Genomic DNA, 14,362 nt, shown 5'->3' with positions numbered 1-14,362 from the left:
GACTTGATTGTGCGAAGTCCGGTTTGGTGGCGGCCCGACAATACAGCTATAAATTCTAAAAATGATTCATTTACAACCTATGTTAACTGAATATAAATTTTGAGTGTATTGATTGATATTTCAAAACGTTCAAAACATTTCATTAACGGAAAAATGGTGGAGCAAAAAAGAAAAAGACTTTTGTTGCTGGTCGAGTTTTTTGCCGATATTTCAAGTCTCCCGGTGGAATTCCTGCAGTTTTTTTAAGGTAACGTATTTTAATCATTTAAGTAATAATAATCAAAATATGCCAACAGATACAGATCGAGGTTACAACGCGGCAAAGCATCTACCAGCGGATTTTTGCTTGGATACAAGAGCCCGTAAGTATTTATTTGTTTTTGATTGATAAAATAACATTTGATTTAAATAAACGTTTTCTTTCAGGGTTTTGATATTATCAGCTTTGCTGAAGTGGAGGTGCTGCTCGTGAAGCAAAAGCGCTGAAACGGATAACGAGTTTGGTAGTAGCACCATTAATGCGCCGCGCCATCGCGGACTTCCGGGGAGAAAGCTAGGCCGGAGCCCAAAGTACCAGAAAAGGTGGTTCCGCATTTGAAGGAAAATTACCTCCGGAGTTGTGCATGCCAATGCCGCCAATCACGGAAACACCAGATGCGACAGTTTGACAACACCATCAGAAGCGAGTTCCCACCGTATCATAATGAATCTCCTCTTCCTTCTACCCACATCGAGTAGCTTTTTCATTAGGCCCGGACAAACCCTGTTGGAAAGCTATATCACCGAAAGATCCAAGCAATCACCCTCAAAATCACCATTGTTTCTAAATCTAGCTCCAAATACATTATTTTCATCATAAAATAGTTAGTCTGATGTTTTTTTATTTCTAGAAAATCACTAGTTTTTATTTGTGATGACATATAAAATGCAATAGGTTCACCTTTGAAATAAAAAAGTACACACCTTTATTATTTATGTGCATTGCATGTAGAAACTAAGATGGGCTAGAAATCTGGTTCAATGTGCAAGGCCAGTGAAATTTATGTGCAAAGCTTGATTGCAAAAATCTATGTGCGCGGCATATACAAACTAGATGCGGATTATTTTTAGTGTTGGAAACTAACTAACGGAATAATTTTATTGTATGTCAAAACATAGCGCATTTAGTTCACCACTGGACTATCGCATGAGTTTTCAAGTGCGAAAACGTAAATAAAAGTGCGCGATTGCAACAATTCAACTCGGTGTGTTCAGAGCACTTATTCAGCAAAAACCAAAGAAATAGTGCGCCGAAGACATCAACTGGATAGGGAAGATTCAAAAATTACGTCCATCGTTTTTCGGGATTTCTAGACCCCCCCCTCCCCCCTCTGTCTCGCAATTTCCAGAGACGAACCAGCCAAGGGCTGAAAGTCTCTCTAATAAAGACAAATCAATCAATCAATCTCGCAATTTCCCTATACCCTATACACGTACTGTCACACTTTTCTAGACCCCCCCCTCCCCCAAATGTTGGACGTAATTTTTGAACGTTCCCATATGATGCAATCGCGCTCTTTTATTAAAGTTTTCGCACTTATGAAGACTGAGTGCGCAGTCCAGTGATGAACTAAATGCGCAATACAAAATATCATGGCCTTCTTGTTCATCAAGCGCCTAAACAACTTCGGGAGGAATTCCCGAAGTAATTTTAGATGAGTTCCTGGAAAACTCCTGGAGGAATTTCCTGGAAACTCATTGGAGAATTCCAGGGGTATTTCTGCAGCAATTCCCGGGGAACTCCTTGTTCATTCGAAATTCGAACTTAATTTTCACCACAAAAATTCAACCCAATTTCCCACTATCCGACAACCGTTCCGTCAAACGAACTGTCAAACTCGTTTCACTTTCCTGGCTTGAAAGCACCGGATGTGACGACGGGCTACCCATCGATCGGCCGTGCGCGAGAGTAGGACGGCGCGAGACCCCTCTCGCTCGCACAAGTCAGTCTCGACGAGTGGAAAATCGAATATGGCGAAAAATCGTCGACCAGCAGCAAATCAGCTACGAACAACGACGACGGTACGGTGTTCAGAAAGAAGTGCGTTTTAGTGCGAGCAATTTCCGGGCGAAAGTAAGCCCCAAGCGGGTCAAAAAGTGCGTCAAACGCGAGTTGAATGTGTCCGGCGTTCGGAACCGGTGCCGGACAAGATGCAGAATGCGGAACAATCCGGATTGAAGAACCGGGACAAATCTAGTAGAGGAGGCAGCAGTGTGAAGAAATCTTCGTCTTCGCTGGTGAATCAATCGAATTCGAAGCAGCAGCAGCAGCCTTCGTCATCCAACGGTAGTGGTAGTGGTAATAGTAGTGCTAGTGTTGGTGGAAGCAATCGCATTAGTGGTGGTAGTGGTAACGGAGTTTCAGTGGGAAGTGGAACTGCTGCTGCCAAAGGGAATAATCCGAAACAGCAGCAGCAGCAGCAGAATAATTCGTGTCGTCCGGAAGTCGGAGTAACGGCCGGAAGTGCAAATTCCAACAATAGTCGTGAAGTGGCAAATAATGCAAAGTCGACAGCAATGTCCACAGTAGCAGCAGCAGCGACAGGAAGTAACCAATCCGCCCCCTCCGGCGGAACGACAACGACCGGGGGTGGAGGAAGGCAGCAGTCCAGCAGCAGCCAGCACTCGTCCCCGGCCAAGTCCGACACGGAGACGACGTTCTCCGAGTTCCAGCCCCGTGTTTCGGACTCGTCGGAGTCGGACGAGGAATCGGTATCGGAGGTAAAGAAAGATATTATTCTTGGTCCCGTTCGGGGGGTGGGAGAAACTGAAAAAAAAAAATAACTAGCTTTTAAGATACCTTGCGGGAGATTATCATCCATGCCACAAGGCGAAACGAATCGAACGTAGATGGGAGGGAGGATAAAAAATCTGCGAACAAGACAATAGTAGTGGGTACGGGAGGCGGAAGACGGGGGAAAATCTGCAAGCAGCCCCGAAAGAGAGATCCCGTTTCGGTGTTTCTCTTCGTATTTTACTTCTTTTACAGCGCACACGGTGCTGGTGTACTTGACGTCGCTCAGTGACGTGTGCGAGAGGGGGCATGTGTCCAATGAAGTTGGCCATATGATCGGATCACAGTTCCGATAGAATTACGACTGAACGTAATTACTAAACTATTATGTCATCATATCTATCAGGACAGTATTTTGGTACATGGACAGAGGATAATCATAATAATCAATAGATCGAGGAGCTTCTAAAACAAGGAAGCTTCGTTTGGTCAATTCACTTACTTAAGTAAAATGTTCCAATAGTACTTCAAAAATGATTGTTTCCTTGACCTCTCCTAAACATTTAATGTAACAGGTTCGAGTAATTGATTAAATAAACTCTTAAACTATGAAGTTCTGTGAAATTACTGAATTTTATTTATTTGGGATATGATTGTATAATTCTGTAATTCATTGGAGAAGGTATAACTTGTAACTATTACCAGAATTGCCTGTAGTTATCCAGTGTTATCTGTATTTTTAGTTATCCAGTGTTATCTGTATTTTTTCCCATTTGTGGTTTTCCTTGACATGACTTAAAGTTCAAAACTAACATGTTACCGTTTAGTAAAATAAATACAATACAATACAATACTTAGAATAGGTGATGTAAACTTTGTTCTGAGTTATACCTGCTCAAAAAAATATAAAAACAATTGAAAATTGGTGTCTCATCTTACAAATATTTGGAATTATCCTAAAAGTAAACATTCAATTATTATTAGCACTTTCTAAAACTTTATGGCGTTTTGGAAAATCTGTGGAGCACTTTATGAAAAATGATGGAATCGAGTATTTCTATCATTTCTCTTGTCATTATCAATGCTTGCAACACATTGGAAATGTACTACAAGCATAAGGGTGTGTCAAGTTGTTGTCTATTGCTGCGAACAGAAAGTTGATTCCATCCCTAAAACGGGGACACCTACCAACAGATTCATGTATTTCCGACGCGTTCGAGTATAAAAATAGTTAAAAAGTACAGAATTTTCTTCATCAGGAACTGGTGAATACATTCACTAAACGGTTTCCGACTGCAAAAGCTGAAATCCATTCCAATATGATTATTACAACGCTTAAATGAACACTAAATATTGAAATTATCCTAACGTTTATTAATACAGACCTAAAGATATGTCGTATGAATAAAAATGTTGCGAACTTCACTACTAGTAGCATCAGAAGTAAAGTCTACGAAATTATCGATATGCACAAACAAGTTTTTGAATAATATGTTGTGTTTACTTCATTTGAACATGAGCTTTTGTAGTATGTACAGAATAGTCAAAACAAATATTTTGCCCGTATCGCAGAAAGTTCTTATTCGAAATTTGTGGTTCCGTGAAGAAGTTGAAGATTCTTCTTCCGGATGATTGTTCGAAAAGAAAGTTAAATCAAGAAGGTATCTGGATAATCGTGCTAGAGGAACAAGCCGATGATTCCGATGTGTACCTACGCCAATCAATCTGGAAGTTAAAAACCATCCAGAAAATTTTCCACGAGGATTCAAGGTTTCTACCGGGATATTTTTTTCAAAGGTTCTCGCGAGATTTTTCTGGAAGTTTTTACGTGAGATTTAGCTCGGAGCTTCTCCCGAGGCTTCTTTCGAAAATTTCTTTGCTCTTGGATTGTCTTAGAGTTTTTTTTTTCTGTTTTTATTCTGGGTTTCCTCCCACAATATTCCGAAGCTTCTTTTGGGATTTCTATAGCAGCTATTTCTGATTTCTGTCTCGCGATTTATTCATTTCAAATTTCTTTTTTCCAGACTTTTCGTCGTAGTTGTTTACAAAATTGCAGTGTTACACCCGCGGCCAGTTTTTTTTTTCAGAATCTATCGGGAACTGACCCGGAATTCTGGGTATTTCTTTTGGAATTTCTCTAAAAGCTGCTCTTGAAGTTATTGCAGGGATTTTCTAGTTTCTCCTTGAGTTAACTTAATTCCTGGTGACATTTTGGAAGAAAGTCGAAATCTTGCATAAACTCCACGAAGATCTATTGGCGAAACATAGACAAGAGCTTCGGAACAAACTCTGGGAAAAATTGAGTTATCAAGATGATAAATAAAAATCTAGAAGTTATCCAGGGAAGAAATACAGGGGATACTCAAAATAACGTTTGCATTAAAAAAATGGACTTTTTTCGAAGTGAGCTAGAAAATTGTATAAGCTAAATATAAACAAGTTGTTATTTTTGTTTACTAACAGCATTTATTGGTTATGCTAAAAAAATTGGTACAGACCTTTAAACGCAGTTTTATTAAAGTTAGTGAGGATGTTGGTTACAGTAGTCTAAAACAAACGTGTTGGCATATTTTTCGATATTTTTACCGTTTTGAGCTATATGTCTATGAAAACTATTACATATTTAGTTGCGTATAATCCTTATTTCACTTCTTCTTATCAATTAACACTTTGAAATTATCGAGAAACTTTTGAGAAATAAGAATTCCATGTTGCCCCAAGTGTCAAAAAACATAATATAAAACAAAATATAATCACCCTTATTATGTTCCCGAATGAATAACTATATCTCTCGTGAACATTTGGTGCAATTGATGCAATAGTTTACCAATTTTTAAAAAAAAATTTTGTTACTCAAAAAGAAATATGATGTGACCGAATTTTCTTAAAAGTGCCACCCTACTTCAAAGTCCCAGTATAATGTGAAATGATCACAATCATCTAAGTTTTTCATATATTTTCATCAACCATGCAAAGATATACTCGTACAAATTTTTGAGCAATTTTATCTCAATGGAGCACAGAGGTACACTGCAATGCAATGTATGCCCTCAGTAGAAAATCATTGGGAATAACCTGAAATTTTTCAACATGGTATCACATTTATTGGAATAACTCCACAATTAATGCATATATCGTTATGAAAATTGGAATGGAAATAGTAAACAAGTTGTAAAATCGGAGATTTTTTTAAATATGACTCTTTAGTGTAAAACAACTTCATGAAAAATGGGTAAAAAAAGTCCATTTTTTTAATGCAAACGTTAACTGGGACAGGTAAAATTTTGGCTTTTCAAAATATGTTCAACTCGCTGTAACTTTTCGAAAAGGGCATCAAATATTCTCAAATTTTTACTGTAAGTTCATCAACTAGTTGTGTATCAGTGGTCAAAAGAAGAAAAGATCGGGCTATTCTACACGAGTTTCTCCAGGAATATATGCGGGAGTTTTCTAAGAAAAACTGTCGTTTTTTTTTTAAGAAAAATCTCTGGGAATTTCTTCAGGAGTCTCTACAGGAAGTCTTCCGTGATTTTTTTTTTCACAAAACCCTCGAGAATTTTTCCCGAAATTCCTCTAGGACTTCCTTTACGAACACTTCCGGAAATTTATCCTGTAATTCCTCCGGGAATTGCTCCAGGAATTCCTCCGAGAATGTCTCCGGGATTTTCTCCAAGAAATCCTCCAGGAATGGTTTTGCAAAATTTTTCTTGAAATCTTTCAGAAAATCCTCCGGGAATTCTTCAAGGAATTCTTCCGGGGACTCTTCTGAAATTCCACCGTGAATTTTTAAAGGAAACCTTCGGGATTTTCTCAGGAATGTGAATTTCACCAAGTATTCCTCTGAGAATCCCTCTAGGGTTTCCTCCAGGAATTCCTTAGGAAATTTCTCTAGTAATTCCTCTGGAAAACTCTTCAGGGAATCCTCCTTCCTGGGGGATTCCTCGAAGGAAATTTCTGGAAGAATCTCTGGAGAAATCCTCTGAGGAAATTCCTGGAGGAATCCCCGGGATAATTCCAGGATAAATACCCGAAAGAATTTCTGGAAATAATCCCGGAAAATATCCTGGAGAAATTACTGAAGGAATCAGTGGAGGAATTGCTGATGGGAGTCTTAGAAGAATTCCCGGAGAAATTTCTTTGAAGGAGTCGTAAAGAAATTTTGAAAGGATTTCCTGAAGAAATTCCTAGTGGAATTTCTGTAGAAATTCCATGGAGAATTTCTAGAGACATTCCCGAAGGAATTCCCGGAGAAATTCCCGGCGAAATTCCTGGAGAAAACAAAAAAGGAATTCCTAGAGAAATTCCCAGAGGAATTCCTAGAGAAATTCCCAATGGAAATGCTGGAGAAATTCTCAGAGGGTTTTCTGAAAAAAATAACGGAAGACTTCCTGAAGGAAGACTTCTTAGAAAAAATCTGAGTGATTTTTTTTTAACCCGATGGTTTCTTGAAGAAATTCCCGGGGGGAATTTCTGGGGGAATTCCCGGAGGAATTCCTGGAAAAAATTCTGGAAGATTTCCCGAACAATTTCTTGAAAAAATTTCCGAAGCAATTTCTGGCGGATTTCCTGAAGAAATTCCCGAAGGAATTCCTGGAGATATTCCTGAAGGAACTCCTCGAAAAAATTTCGGAAAAATCCAGCCTAAAGAATTTCTTGAAAGAATTCCTGAGGAAAATCCCCTTAGAAATTCATGGAGTAATTCCCGGAGGAACTCATGGAGGTATTCCTGGGAAAATTCTCCGAGGAATTCCGGAGAAATTCCTGAAGAACTCCTGCAGAAAATCCCAGAAGAATTCCTGGGGAAATTACCGAAGGAATTTCTGAAGGAATGACCGCAGAAGTTCTTGATGTGGGTCCTAGAGCAAATCCTGAACAAATTTCCGGAAGAATTCCCGGAGACATTTCCAGAGGAATTCCTAGAGAATTTCCTGGAAAAAATCCCGGAAGAATTCCTGTAGAAACTCTCGGAGACATTCCCGGAAGAAAAAAGGGAACAATATTGTGAGGTGACAAAATTTGTCTGTAGAGGATCAAAGACGGTGTAGCGAATAACCTAGCGAATAAATCACGAATCAAAAACTCAACTATCAGACATTTTATAGTTTGCTGCAAAAATTTTTTGACCCTGGCGCCACCTAGTGGACGATTCTCAAACCAAAGACGCCATTGCCAGATAGTTCTTAGCCTGCTGAACAACTTTGCTGAAAACGGCATGCTTGAACCTCCTTAGGGTATCGAGATATACGTGTTTGAATTTTTCAGACATAATGCGCCACCTAGCGGATAAATCCCAAACCAAAGACTTTACTATCAGATAGTTCTGAGCTTGCTGAAGAATTTTGCCGAAGACAGCATCATTCTATCTTATTAGGTTTCTGAGATATGGGGGTTTGAACATTTTTGACTCTGGCGCCACCTAGCGGCTGAATCACGAACCAAAGTCGCCGTTGCCAGTAAGTTCTTAACCTATTGAACAAATTCGCCGAAGACATTATACTTCTACCTCATCGGGATCTTGAGATATACGTTGCGCAAAGTATGTTGCCAATTTTGGTGCCCCAAGACAATCCGGAATAACTCCGGAACCATGTGGACCAGGCACCCATGTCCCCGGCATCATAAACTAGAAGAGTTTTTCGGGAAGTTGTGAAAATTTCATCAAAATCCATCGAAAAAACAAAAAAGTTATGACCATTTTTGTGCTTTTCCGAAGGTGCAAAATATACACACTAAACGCTTTCAGCAATATTTTGCTGAATTTTGCCGAGCTGAAGGGTCCAGCAAAATTTTGTGCTGAACTTTCAGCAAAATTTGCTGAATTTCAGCAAAACGTTGCTGGCAATCAGCAGAGTTTACTGAACAAATCAGCAAATTTTGCTGAATTTCAGTAAAATTTTTGCTGAAACCTTCAGCTCGGCAAAATTCAGCAAAATTTTGCTGAAACATCAAATCGATTTTTTGGTGTGTACGTTGGCTGGATGAAGGTTAAGGAGAAACTTCAGAGAATACACACATGGCTGCCACAATGGCCGACTTGGTCCCCTACTCACGTTTTCAAGAGGACCAATCTTGAAAATTCGTAAACAAATGCTCTCGATTTGTAAAAGCTGCCTAGGAAAAGCAAGTGCGGCTTGGCTCGATGCTTTGTTCGTCAGATTTGTGCCTCTAAAGTTTGTATGAAAAATTGCAATGGGATTTCATGATGTTTCACCTTAAAACATAATAGTTGACAAGCAATCTTTGAATTGAATTGAATTGAAATCAGCTGATCAGCTTGGTGTAATTTGTTTATCTCTTAGATGGTATTATGACACCAACAGAAACATATCAGGAGTTCAGTTACATATTTCTGTGGGTCTTGGACCGATGACAATTTAAGGACACAAGAGATGATGAGCACAGAGAAATAGAAAACGATTGGCGAAATCAAGAAAACAATTTGACACAGGACCGACTATATTTTAACATACGGCACGGGGTTCGAATGATTCGATAAAAAAAAAACAATCATACGACAACTGACTTAAAAAGCAGAAAAACATATTGAACCATACCACAAAATTAAACAAGAAGACAAATACAAACCGTGTGACCATAACACTACATAGGCATATCCTGACTGATTGACCAATTGAAAACTTTCCAATCTTCTACCGTAACTTTTTGAGTCAGTTTGCAACAGTGTCTTAATGGATATCATTTCTAGCGTAACATGTGATAAGGGCCTAAGTCCAAAAGGTAAACATTGAGAAATCTGCTTGAGAAGGTTTCCATGTATATTCATAAACCGTATTTAGAAATCAAACACTGTATTAGTTACACTTATGCAGCAAATGATGCGTATGACTGCTCCCTACATGCTGTCTAGTGCCAAAAATAGCATACTACATTGAAATTCGTATAAAAATTAAATTTTCGAACAGCAACGGACATTGGCCCTTTTGAAAATTTTCTTTGACTTGGGCCCCAATACTTTGGCCTTTTGATAATAAGCAAACGACTTAGGCCCTAGTACATTGGCCCTATGAGCAACTATGAATCGACTTAGGCCCTTTTGAATTGAGCTTATTTTGAGTAAAAATTAGAGTTTGCATAAGTTTTCTTATATTTTACGTGATTATGCAAGATAGAATCAGATTCAAATCAAAACCATGAAAAATCCAAGTGACGTGCCAAAGGGCCTAAGTAAAATTGAGAATTAGTTCAACTTGGGCCCTTTTACTTCGACTTAGGCCCAAAAGCAACTATGATTTTACTTAGGCCTTTTGAAAAATCATCAAAAAAGTCATGTTAAAATGGGTTTTTGGCGTGGATGAGGAAGTGTATCGATAGATTACGTGAAACTTGATAGGAATAACGGAAAATCTCGTTTGTTTACATTTTAGACTTAGGCCCTTATCACATGTTACGCTAGATTTTCCGCGTACGGCTGGCAAATGCTTCTGAAAGATTACGCACCCTTTCCTATCTTCTCAGGTCTAGTGTAGAGGTTTCAACTCTATTCAGAGTGCAGCTAGAAACCTAGCAAGAAAAAGGAAAGTGTTGTTGATAAAACCAAGAGTTTTTTGACTGTTTGGCTCGCTGTGTATACCTTCATTATGACAATAAATTATAAATTGCTTCACAGTACTTTCGTTCATTATTGTCAAAGAATGCAATTTCTAATTTGTCAATAAAAGCTGTTGTATTTTTTACACGACGTTGAAATATTGTTTCCGCCACTGATATAATTTAAATGTGAAATAAATTTGTTTTCCTGTTACATTGACAATGGTTTAAAATTTTAAGTCGGTGTCTTTGGCAACGATTTTCATATGGTTTGCAAAAGAGAAAAAATCATAATATTAACCAATAAATACTATTAGTAGAAAAGCTATTTCATTGCCTTGTTCCTATAACTTTGCGCATGCTTTGAATTGCTTAAAAAAGTAATCTAAAATACTATTATTTAATATTTTTCCATTAATATAAAGTTATTCAGGTAGTGCGCCCTTAATTGATCTTTGTTGAAATACTTTGTCCTAGGAGGGAGGAGGAACGGAGGCCTCCGGAGTTCCTAAATTCGTCTGCGGTTCGTACTAGACATTGGCCGTGTGAACAATCCAAATTTCATGAGGGGTTTTCCAATGGCTAAAGATCAAAGGTAAAAGCTTCCTGATAAATGATGTGACCGTTTACGGATAGGAACAATAAGGGGGTCATTATGGGGTTGTCTGAAAAAGTGTGATATGCCATGTATTGGGTATACTATGAAGCGTGACGGAGGGGCCAGGGGAGCGGGGGTTCTAAAATCCTGAAAAAATGTGGACGTCATATTTGAATAGTCCCTAACATTGATCGCTGAATAAGCCAAATGAAGGACTGTTCACAAATCACGTCACGTTGTAGACAGACGGAGAGTGCCTGTATGAATAACCTGTTTCACGGATATCTGCACACTCCATCCCAAATTGCCTGTTCATTTCTTTTTTGATGAAATCAGAACAGCAGTACGATTTCGGTAGTTTCGATAGTTACTGAGGCGATTTCATTCAATCAGAGCACCTATCAAATGAGAAGCGAATGCTTGTCAATTGAATAAATTGTCACTCGAATGAGTAGCTGTGCACGAAATACAAAAAAACCCGCAAAATTCCGCCAGACTGAAAAAATATCGAATGCCGGGTCAATTTTTATCGAATGTAGGGCCACTGTTGGTTTGACGTCATCAATGATGGTAAAAGTAAAAGCTTTAAACCTACAACACCACAAATTTTGCTTGCTAGCTGGAGCTCAATTGAATGATATGTATGTGCCTTGACTGAGGCTGGAGCTAATGTCAATTGAATGATCTGGGGCTATTCAATTGATATTCCGAATGTAAATGGAAAAATGAGCGGTTACCATTCTCAATTTCAGCTTTAAATGTCGGTTGATACTGACCCTTCGCAGCACTGACAAAAGGTAAACAATTCACTATAGCTGTATTCAGCTGTTTCGTCAAAAATTTACCGAACGCGGCATTCAAAATTAAGTGTGTGGGCTCCAAATGATATTCCTTCAGGGATTTTTCTCAAGGTTATTTCTGGGATTCATCTAATGATTTGTCCTGTGCAAACAACTGACATTAGACTTAAAATTCACGAAATAAAACATCAAAAAATCCTTGGATTCCTTCTAGTTTCCAGGGATTTCTTCAGGAATTACTTTTAGGATTCTTTCTGGGATTCCTTCCGGGATTCCTTCAGAAATTTATCCTGGCATTCATTGAGGGATTTCTCCGCAGATTCATCTTTCAAGGATTTCTCTGGAATTGTTTGTGGTATTATTCCTCGTACGATTTCTCCTAAGACAGGACTTCTCCAGAGTATCTTTTCAGGATTCCTAATATACTAGGCATATGGAGATGATACAAGTGATGTGAAGCGTGGGATTTTTTGGGGTCATTTATATACTACGTAGACCAGATTTTTGGCATCTCAGACCCTACCTCTTTGATATATTTTTGTCCATACAAACATTTGCCTATTGGTATGAAGTAGACCTGTGCACCGACTTTATTTTGCTCGGCGGCGGCGTTAGGGCCATTTTTGGCCGGCGGCGGCGGCGTCATCGGCGTCACGCCGGTGGCAGCTTTCGGCGGCGGCGGCGGCGTGAATCGGCGTGACCAAAATTTGACCGTAATTTCAACATTGGCGAAACGAAGAAGTTGTCTTTACGCTGTAGAATTTGTAGTCCAGTCTTTGCTTTTTCATAACCATTGATGACATTATTGTAGCTATTATGCCAGTACACAGGATGAAGCATTTGACCAAAAAGAAAACAATGCTCAAACATCTTGTTTGACTCGATCGAATTTTCATTAGTGTCAAACAGATGTTTTTTCTTCAGTTTATTTGTCAAATGACCCTGTGTACTTATAATCTTACGTTTGAATGAACACCTTTTTATTCCTGTTTGGGTTCATCACTACTGTGGCCAGTAATAAGACCTATATCCGTATCCGTATTAGTACATGTTGCATTACTCCATTGCAAATTACGATTTTGCTGCAGTTTTCGTTTTGTTTTCTTAGAACATTAAATTTCCGGGAATAATCTCCGAAAGAATTCCAGAAGGAGCCTGGAGGAATCCATGAAGGACCTTCTGGAATAATCCCTGCAAGAACTGCAGTATGAAACCCTTAAGGAACTTCTGCTGGAATCACTTATGAGTAGTTCAAGAATTTATCTTAGAGAGATCCCTGGAAAAATTATGAAGAATTCCCGAAGGAATTCCTAGAGGATTCCCCAACAGAATTCCAGCAGGAATCCCCGGAGGAATTTATGAAGGAATCCCCAATGGATTTTTAGAAGTAATCCCGGAAGGAGTTCCAGGAGGAATACTCGTTGGAATTCCATGAGGGAGCCCTGAAAGAATTCCAAATGAAATTCCCGCAGAATTTGCACAAGAATTCCAGCACGAGTTCCAAGCAAATTCCAGCAGTAATCCCCATAGAAATCCCAACAGGAATTTCAGAAAGAATCCTCGAAAGTATTCCAGTGGGGATTTCAAAGTGAATTCGAGAAAGAATCTCCAAAGGATATCTAGGAGGAATCAACGAAAAATATCCAAGGGGAATCTCTGAAGGAATTCCAGGAAAAATCCCTGAGGATTTCTAGGAGGAATTACCGAAAGAGTTCCAAGAGGAACCCTAGAAGGAATTCTAGGAGGAATCCCCGAAGAAATTTGAAGTGAAACCCCAAAAGGAATTCTAGTAGGAAACCTCAAAGGAATTCCAGAAGAAATCTCTGGAAAAAAAAATCAGGAGGAATTCTCGTTAAAGTCCAGGAGGAATCCCTGAAAAATGTCCAGGAGGAATCCACGATGGAATTTTATGAGGAATACTCGAAGGAAATTCAGGAGAAATCCCCGAAGGATTTCCAGAAGGAATGCCAACCCCGAAGAAATTCTAGTAGGAATTCCATGAGGAATCTCCGGAAAAATTGGAAAGGAAAGCTCCAAAGGAATTTCAAGAGGAAACGCCGAAGATATTACAAGAGGAATCTCAGAAACAACTCTAGAAGGAATCTCCGAAGGAACTCCAGGAGAAATCCCCGGAGGAATTCAAGGAGGAATCCCTGAAAAAAGTCCATGAGGAATTTCCGAAGGAACTCTAGGAGGAAACTCTGGAGGAATTCTATGAGGTATTCCCGAAGAACTCCAGAAGGAATCTCCAAAGGATTTCAAACCGAAATCCTCGATAGTGGAATTCAAAGAAACAGTACTTAACACGATTTTCTTTATACTTCCAAATAAATTCCAGGAGAAATCCCGAATGAATTTTAGGAGAAATTATCGAAGGAATTCCATGAGGAAATCAAGGAGGAATCTCCAAAGGAGCTCTAAAAAGAATCATCAAAGAAATTCCAGGCGAAATCCACGACGGAGTATCAAATGAAATCTCTGAAAGAATCTCTGGTTGAATCCATGAAGTAAGTCTAGGACGAATCCTCGACGGAATTCCAGAAGAGATCTCCAAAGGAATTTCAGGAGGATTTGCTGAAGGAACTCTAGCAGAGACCCTCGCAGAAATTGTACGAGGAATCTCCGGAAAAATTCCAAGAAGAA

Source organism: Aedes albopictus, chromosome 1, assembly GCF_035046485.1.
Source record: "Aedes albopictus strain Foshan chromosome 1, AalbF5, whole genome shotgun sequence".
Lineage (NCBI taxonomy): Eukaryota > Metazoa > Arthropoda > Insecta > Diptera > Culicidae > Aedes > Aedes albopictus.
The sequence above is the reverse complement of the archived record's forward strand: the minus strand, read 5'-3'. Positions refer to the sequence as shown.